This window comes from Schistocerca piceifrons, unplaced genomic scaffold (assembly GCF_021461385.2).
Source record: "Schistocerca piceifrons isolate TAMUIC-IGC-003096 unplaced genomic scaffold, iqSchPice1.1 HiC_scaffold_958, whole genome shotgun sequence".
NCBI lineage: Eukaryota > Metazoa > Arthropoda > Insecta > Orthoptera > Acrididae > Schistocerca > Schistocerca piceifrons.
Window position 1 is genome coordinate 25,001 of NW_025729232.1, and position 10,000 is coordinate 35,000.

Below are 10,000 nucleotides of genomic sequence, written 5' to 3' on the forward strand. Positions count from 1 at the left end.
TCACGCACCACTCTCTGCTTCTAACGGGCGCACATACAATATGTAAGCACCAGCATGGAACAACATCCAGTGCATCCTCTCCGCCACATTACACAATCCACACTATCACAACCAGACCAGGAGGTCCATGCGGAAAATAGAATATCCCCCCCTTTCGACATCCACCATTGCGCAGATAAGGCACCAATACCCACACATGTCCTATACAACGGTGCACCCAACATCACAATAGTACCTCCTGTCACAGCCCACAAACAATGACATGAGTCAAAGACACAGGTCTGACACAAGCATAGAATTGGAGCGCCGCCTCTAATAAGCCAAAGGTGCATCCTGACGTGACAAATCTCATCATGTCACAAGCATTCACTTACTATAATCACTATCAACGAACCTGCCGCCCCCGCCCCCCCCCCTACACCTTTCCTTACAACAACGTGTAACCTAACCTAACCTATGTTGTACCTTAACCTAACCTATGTTGTACCTTAACCTAACCTATGTTGTACCTTAACCTAACCTATGTTGTACCTTAACCTAACCTATGTTGTACCTTAACCTAACCCATGTTGTGCCTTAACCTAACCCATGTTGTGCCTTAACCTAACCCATGTTGTGCCTTAACCTAACCCATGTTGTGCCTTAACCTAACCCATGTTGTGCCTTAACCTAACCCATGTTGTGCCTTAACCTAACCCATGTTGTGCCTTAACCTAACCCATGTTGTGCCTTAACCTAACCCATGTTGTGCCTTAACCTAACCCATGTTGTGCCTTAACCTAACCCATGTTGTGCCTTAACCTAACCCATGTTGTGCCTTAACCTAACCCATGTTGTGCCTTAACGTAACCCATGTTGTGCCTTAACCTAACCCATGTTGTGCCTTAACCTAACCCATGTTGTGCCTTAACCTAACCCATGTTGTGCCTTAACCTAACCCATGTTGTGCCTTAACCTAACCCATGTTGTGCCTTAACCTAACCCATGTTGTGCCTTAACCTAACCCATGTTGTGCCTTAACCTAACCCATGTTGTGCCTTAACCTAACCCATGTTGTGCCTTAACCTAACCCATGTTGTGCCTTAACCTAACCCATGTTGTGCCTTAACCTAACCCATGTTGTGCCTTAACCTAACCCATGTTGTGCCTTAACCTAACCCATGTTGTGCCTTAACCTAACCCATGTTGTGCCTTAACCTAACCCATGTTGTGCCTTAACCTAACCCATGTTGTGCCTTAACCTAACCCATGTTGTGCCTTAACCTAACCCACGTTGTGCCTTAACCTAACCCACGTTGTGCCTTAACCTAACCCACGTTGTGCCTTAACCTAACCCACGTTGTGCCTTAACCTAACCCACGTTGTGCCTTAACCTAACCCACGTTGTGCCTTAACCTAACCCACGTTGTGCCTTAACCTAACCCACGTTGTGCCTTAACCTAACCCACGTTGTGCCTTAACCTAACCCACGTTGTGCCTAAACGTAACCCACGTTGTGCCTTAACCTAACCCACGTTGTGCCTTAACCTAACCCACGTTGTGCCTTAACCTAACCCACGTTGTGCCTTAACCTAACCCACGTTGTGCCTTAACCTAACCCACGTTGTGCCTTAACCTAACCCACGTTGTGCCTTAACCTAACCCACGTTGTGCCTTAACGTAACCCACGTTGTGCCTTAACGTAACCCACGTTGTGCCTTAACGTAACCCACGTTGTGCCTTAACGTAACCCACGTTGTGCCTTAACGTAACCCACGTTGTGCCTTAACCTGCTCTGTAATTGTTATACGACTCGTTCAATTAGTGTAGTGTTGCCCACCCGCAACCCTCGCAATATAGTTCGCTACTCGCACTGCCCGCTCCCCTGTGTATCGCTTCATGTTAAACACCTTGCAAGTCTTGCTCACTTTCCACCTGCTCCTGCTGTACACTGTACTGTGGATGGCAGCAGGACGTACATGCCGCCCCCCCCCCCACCCCTCCCCACGTCCCCACCTTGCCCCCTGCCTTCGCAAGCTGGTTGGTGAGAAGTTTGCATGTTCAATGCCCTTCGCATGCGACGTACTCAGGCTACGTTGTGGTGCGGCCTGTGTCAACTGTCCGCTGATGTCGTACGCATAAACCACAATCTGTACTGCACATTCGTCCTTATGTACTGAATGATACATCGTGGCACATGTGTGACCGTACAACGACTGCGCCCAAAAACGGCGGACCATACAGTGCAAATATTGTGCACGCAGCTACGTGTCGTCTCCCTATGAGAGCTGGATTGCAGTGTGGTACGCCATAGAGACGTGTGGGAGGAACGGACGCCGTGGATGGCGATTAGCATGAGCTGTCTGTTGATGTATTCGGACCTAGTCGTCTCTCCTCAAACACCGTGATAGCATGGTGCACCGCGTTCCATATCTGCGACATGCTACAGAGGCCGGTTGACAGTCGTTCGAGCAATGGACATCGCATACGTACGGGGGCCACCTTCCACGTATTGTCTAGGCGTGCACATTTTGTTGCGTGTATGTGGGCAGACGTAGTGTGGCGTGACACCTGACACAGGCATGCAATAATCGTTGAAGTTGCTAATGGCGATGGACGCCTACGTTTTCTGGTGAAGTTACGCAAATGAAGAAATGGTAACCCGTTGTGGTGCGGTTGTTCTCGCTAGGGGTGAATCGGTGATGGCGACGATAGGTTGAGGTACTAACCGGTTGTTCCAGCGATACCCACCATGCCGATGAAACTGAACGGCATCTGGGTGTGAAGCGATACGCGGCGGTGGCTGGGTGGGACCGTCCCCGGCCGGTGAGGGGGCGCCTCCCGGCGTGCTGGCCGCGCGGTGCGTGGGCGCACGCGCTACAGCCGGCTGGTGGGGGCGGCCAGTGGCAGGCGCGCCGGCCGACGGACGCGGCAGGCGTCGCAGCTGCGCGCCGGCGCACCCTGCGCGCGGCGCCGTGCGGCCAAAGTAGGTCCTCGCGGGCCCGGTGCGAAGCGCGGTGGACACCTTCAGTGTGCTGGTCCGATTGAGGACTGTGTGCGTTGAGGATGCGCCGCCGCCCGGCGCTCGGCGCCGCGACGCCGTCTGCTGCTCGGTCGCCCCAGCGGTTCTCGCTGGTGGTTTGTATCGCAGCTGTGCGGATGTGTTGGCGCGTGCGCTGTGCTGGGAGAGTTCGCTTCGGCACCCAAGTGGGGCTTTTGTCCTTCTGTGGCGCTGGCGTTGGAGCTGCCGGTCACCGTAGGTGGCGCGTGTTGTCTCCCGCCGGCAATGCCACGACAGCACGCTCCCGGGCCTCTGTCGGCAGCGGCAAGCTCAGTTGGGAGCACGGGTGGTCGCACCGAAAGCGTCTACTCGCCTAACTCCGGGCGATTGCGCCTCTCTCGAACCCGACCAAGTACTTGGGACGGCGCTGCGCGCCGCCGGGACCTGAGAGGGTTTCGAGGTGTATTGTGCAGGGGAGCTCAGCCTCCTCCTGTTTGCAGAATGATTGAGCGGACGCTTGCGTGTTCGCGCGGGCCCCCGGGACACACTCCCGGGCGGCCGGCTGCTCAGCTCTAGTTGACGCAGCTCCCTGGTTGATCCTGCCAGTAGTCATATGCTTGTCTCAAAGATTAAGCCATGCATGTCTCAGTACAAGCCGCATTAAGGTGAAACCGCGAATGGCTCATTAAATCAGTTATGGTTCCTTAGATCGTACCCACGTTACTTGGATAACTGTGGTAATTCTAGAGCTAATACATGCAAACAGAGTCCCGAGTCTGGCGTGAGGTCAGTCGCTTGACGGCGCGTTACGGCGCGGGCCCGCCCGTTGCCGGCGCGCCGTAAGGCACGGAGGCTCGCACTGGGGCGTATCGCTTTCCAGTCGGGCGTGCCGCGGCAGTCCTCACTCGGGGAAGTGAAGCGTCTCTCACAGCCTCTCCTTCCCAAGTAGCTCTTTCCGCCTTCCCGTGGTGCCAGACGTCAAGCTTGGCATTCTGCCTTGCGTCAAAAGGGAGAGCTGCGACCCAACCCGATGCGAAAGCGAAGGGTGCGTGGCACAGGGGGAGCTGTGTCGAGGGACCGAACACCAGTCCCTTTCTGTTCGCAGGGCACAGACCAGCAGGTGCTCTGCATGCCGGCGACCTCGTTTGTCGGCGTGGGATCGCGGCGCGAGTCGGCAAGGGTGCTTCGCCGCGCCCCTGGGTAACCGGGGCGTGTTCTGCCAAACCCAGGAGGTGGTGACATCGCCTGGGCCAGGTTAGATGGGCCCAGACCGCTGAACGACTGGGGGACCGACCCACCACCTGAGTAGGAGTGGGTCCTTGGCCTTCAGGTGGAAACTCGGGCTAGTAGGCGGCGAAGGGCGAGGGGTGCATCCGCCTCTCCGGAGTGCGGGGTGCACTTGCCGAGGAGCGTCGAGTGAAATCGTCGACGACGGGGCCTTCGACGGGGACCAGTGCGCTGGCAACGGCGCGCTGAACCCTGCAGCTCTGGAGTGCCCTTGACCTAGGGGCGAGGTCGGTGGGCGAGCTGCAAGAGTCCCCCCCCATGCCAGAGGAGCCGGTCCGGGGCAAGAGACGGGCTCCCAACCTTTTCACTCGTCAAATGAATCATGGCTGACCAAGAGACGAGTGATTCGAGTGTTCTCTCGAGGTGTTCGACACATACTGTTCCCACCCCTGAAGAGGGCCTGGGGCAGAACGCAGAAAACGTCACTGAATGGCATACTAGAATCAACCAACTGCTAGATTCTAGTATAAAGAACGGCAAGATAAGCAATACAGCAGTTCTCTCTATCAAGAAGGAACTCGCCACCTGGGCTATCGCCAGTGCGAAGCTCGAGGGGCGGCTAGAGGAGTTAGAGAAAGAGAATGAACGACTGCGCAAACAGCCCACCAAAACGTGGGCAGGAGTGGTCGCACAAGCGGCCACTAAAACACAGACAACAAAAGAGACCATTGAAAAGGTGTCCAAAAGGCCCGACACGGCGGTCTTCTTAAGACCCCTTCCAGGCCAGGACATTAAAAAAGTGCAACAACTATTTACAACTACTGTAAACCCGGCAGCAGACAAAATTAAAATAAATAAGGTGAAGGCAACCAAAAATGTCGTAATTGTAGATGTTGCCACCGAAGAAGACCGGGATAAGATACTTAACCATGACAAACTTAAAAAGGTCGTTAAGTGTGAACCGCCCAAAAAGCGGAATCCCTTGGTGATCCTGTATGACGTGCCCACCACCATGAATGAAAATGAGATTTATGAAACAATATGTCAACAAAATTTTGAGGAAATGAGTACAGACAACTTTAAAAAAGAATTCAAATTGCGGTTCAAAACTGGACCCAGAGAGCGCGATACAGTACATCATGTAGCAGAAGTTTCCGGAAGTATGTGGCGTAGGCTCACCACTATGGGCAGAATATATATGGGGTTCCACTCCATAAACGTAAGGGACTACCTCGTAGTTCCCCGCTGCCACAATTGCGGGGACCTCGACCACATACACAAACACTGTGAGCGAAAGCCGGCTTGCTCCAGGTGCAGCGCTGAAGATCACACCAGGAAAACTTGTGGCAAAACAGGGATATGTATCCCCTGCGCAAGAAGAGGGAAAAGAAATTGTAATGCCACAGGAAGAAATTGCCCCACATACAGGGCTTTAGAGCAACGGCTTATCTCGAGGACTGATTATGGCTGAGTCCATATCAGTCAACAGGAAGCCTAAAAGAAAGTCCCCGAGTAAAAGGGTTAGGGATGCACTTAGGGCCAGCAGATTTAGGGAGTTCCTACAAGGAGCGACAAAAACCCAGACCAGACAGGTAGAGACAAAAGATGCTGGTGTACAAACAGACCCATGTGGGCAGACCAGTGCTCCCTTCCCCCGAAACCGGGGACTAAGGTCGTTTGAAGAACTAGAACGACTGCAAGGGCGACCTGTGGCAAAACAAATAGTAACTATGGATAAACAAAAAGTACAAGATAATACAATAAACAGTACAACGGCTGATACAAACCCTCTCACACAAAAAGGTTCGGGCGTAGATCCCCATAGGGTATACCCCAACCTAGAACATGCATTACAACTTGCGCGACTGGAGGAGCCGGCGGTCCTCACCACAGCACTGAGGCATGTGGTACGTGTCGGGCATGATTATGGCAGAGACGTCACCTTCCCGGTAATGGAGGCTGTCGATAGAATACAGCTGAAGACAATGAACCTTCCCACGGACTTCGGAGCCCTGCGTGACCTGGTCAAAAAGGTTTTCGACAGAAGAAACGAGAAGTTTGATCTTGATGAAATTTATAGTCAATCTGTCATCACAAATGGAAGACTAGCTCACGACTGGAGCAAGAACTGGCCGGATTCACACATCAGAACATATTACGCACGTGACCCATTTAAACGTAGGACAGATTAACTCTCATAATAGCAGATTAGTCATGCAGGAACTCCGTAAGGTCGTGGAGGAGAGGAGTCTAGATGTGCTCTGTCTACAGGAACCATACTCCCTGGCTGGGCGAATCCCTTTTGCAGCAGCTAACTGGCAAGTCGTTCACAGTGAAGCGGAACCCAAAGCAGCTATAATGATAATAAATAGAGCAATAAAAGCCACAGTCCTAACACAGTTCTGTGACGATCACTGCAACGTCGTGGAACTACAAACACCAGCTGGAGTACTGTGCATCATTAACATGTACTTCCAGTACGGACGAGAAATAGACGAATTCCTAGACAAACTTATGCAAATAGCCACGGCGTTGCGGGGACGTCGATGTGTCATCACTGCAGATATAAATGCCAAATCCCCCCTGTGGTTCAGCGGCACGCGAGATGATAGAGGAGAAAAGGCTGAGGAGACCATCATGGCGTTACAATTGCTTGTCGCCAACAAGCGAGGTAATCCACCCACCTATGTAGGAGGTGGGGGCGAGGGCACAAACATTGACGTCACATTGGTCACGCCCAATCTCGCCACCACATTAACCAATTGGATGGTCTGGGATCAGGTGACAACCAGTGACCACAACCTCATTACGTTTTCATTAGGGAACGAAGAGTGCCGCTGGGACATGGGGTGGGAGACACAGCTGAATTACAACAAGGCTGACTGGGACCGCCTGTCACGGGAGTGTGAAATACCGATATTGCCGGATGGTGACGAAAATGTCGAAGGATATGCTGAGGAATTGGTGCAAGCGGTTGTCAGAGCGGTAAAAGCTGCCGTACCAACCAGGAGGAGAGCCGTAGCGGCCCCCCCGTCGCCATGGTCTACCGAACTCGGACAGATGCGCCAGTCTGTACGGAGGGCTAGGAGGTACTACCAGCGGAGTGTCGTCTGGGAGGAGAAGCAACGCTGGTTGCAAAGATACAGAGAAGAGAAGGAACGCTTCCAACAGGAGCTTAAGGCAGTTAGGCTACAGAGCTGGGAGAAATATGTAAGAACACAGCTAGCCATGGACCCATGGGGCGTACCGTACAAGTTAGTACGGGAAAAGATCAGATCACCCATGGTGCTGTCTACCGTCAGGGATCAGGGCAGGATGACAGGGACCTGGCAGGAAACTGCTGAGGTCCTGCTCCGCGTCCTGCTGCCTGACGATGACGAAAACGATGACTCCGAGGCACAGCAACAAATTCGGAGACAAGACCTAGAAGAATATCAGAACAACAATGTAGTATATCCCTTCTCTGAAGAAGAAGTAGCCGCTCAGATAAATGCCCTCAAAAGAGGCAAGGCTCCTGGCCCGGACGGCATCACCGCGGAGGTGGTGCAATTCCTGGCCCCCCAGCTAGTAGCTCCTCTCACAAAGTTATATAACGAGTGCTTGAGGCTCGGGAAATACCCCCAAATCTGGAAAAGAGCAACAGTGGTGATAATTAAGAAAAGCCCGGATAAAGATCCACAAGAAGCAAAGTCTTATAGACCTATTTGCTTATTAGACACACTGGGGAAACTTTTTGAGAGGCTGCTGGCAGACAGACTGGCAGCACACAGAGTTTTGTGCGGGATGAGCGACAGACAATTCGGCTTCAGAGCTGGGAGATCGGCGTCTGACGCCATCGCCCTGGCTGCGGAGGTCTGTGCCGCTACCCCGCACAAATACGTGGTCGGCATCATGGTAGACATCAGTGGCGCCTTTGACAACCTGTGGTGGCCCTCCCTCTTCTCTCGCCTGCGTGAGAAGGAGTGCCCGAGGTCGCTATATGGTTGTCTGAGGAGCTATTGTGAGAATAGGGAGGTCTGGCTATCGTCCCCTAGCGGAAGAATAAGTAAGAAGATTACCAAGGGGTGTCCACAGGGATCGGTCCTGGGGCCACTCTTTTGGGACATTAATATGGAACCCCTCTTGGACAATCTACAGAACAGTGACGATGTGCTAGAGGGCATAGCCTACGCGGACGACCTCCTCCTGCTGGTTGGCGGCCGTAGCCGCGAAGACCTAGAGCCGAAAATTGAAAGGGCTATCTCCATCTTGAGTACATGGTGCCATACGACCAAAATGAAGATCTCACCAACAAAGTCCACTTACCTACTCTTGAAGGGACAACTGGTCAGGAACCCGACAGTGAGAATAGATGGCTTGCCAGTTCTCCGACGCCATGAAGCGCGATACTTGGGAGTAATCGTCGATGAGAGGTGGACTTATGCATCACATATTGACACTGTCGCACATAAATCATTAGAAACACTAAACAACCTAATATCAATTGGCCACAAGCGATTCCATCTGCCACCAGAATTGATCAAACTGTATCACAATAGTATATTGACATCTATTGTAGGATATGGGTCAGGAGTCTGGGCCCACAGGCTCACGAGGGTTATGCCTGCCATGGCTGTGAGAAGAGTGCAGCGAAACATGCTTCTTAGATCAGTAGGGGCATATAGAACAACACCGGGCGCAGCACTAACGGTATTAATGGGGCTTTGTCCGCTCGACATTAAAATTAGAGAACAAGCGACATGGTACTGGGTGAAGAAGGGAAACAGGGAGAAAATAGTCGATCTAATGGGGACACATGTGGGCAATAAACTGGAAATTAAACGCAGGGGGGAAGAGCTTTGGCAACAACAATGGGACAATGAAGAAACCGGTCGCAGAACATATGAACTGCTGCCCAGCATTAGGGAAAGATTACAATTAAAACATTTCACACCATCACGAGGACTGCTGCACTTCCTCACAGGTCATGGACCCTACCCGGCATATTTATGCCGGTTCGGGAAACGGGCTACACCAGCGTGTGACTGTGGGGCCACACCGGGCACCCCAGAACACGTGGTGTATGAGTGCCACCTCTTCGACGACGTAGCAGCGCAATTACGTCAACAGCTACCCAATTTTGACACGTATCACCTGCTCAGGCACGAGGATCATTTCCCAACTCTAAATAAACTGGCGAATGAGATATCACTTAAAGTAATTAAGGAATATCTAAGGAACAACGATTAGATATCATATACCGAACTTGACCCTGCGCACCTGTCCTGTTTCCGCCGAGGCGTGGATTGGCCAGCCGCCTCACGGCTGGAATCCGCCACGTCTAGGATTAGGGGGAGGGTGCGCCCAACCACCGATCTAGACACTCACCAATTTTGACTCTAGGCTAAGTTAGGTTAAATGTAGGATAAGCTAGGATAACAAAAATAGTATAGTACTGCAGCGAACAACAACACCGGCCAGCCTGGTGCCAGGGGCACGTTCACCGGGATTAGCTCGGTGAACAGGGCCACCAAGTAGGTTTATACAACGCTGGCACACCTGTAACGCTGCAGGTAGATGTAAATTAGCATAAGAAGAATGAAATAGCATAGAAATAGTACAATTGATAATTGAAGTGCCCATAGTGAGAATAAGAAAAACTAACATAGAGTAAGCTGTAGTAGTAACATCAGAATTGTATAAACTAGGACCCACTAATTATATAAGGTGGTGGGTTGATATGTATCATATATTTTGAAGAATAAAGAATTTTTTTTTTTTTTTTTTTTTTTTAAAAAAAAAAAAAAAAAAAAA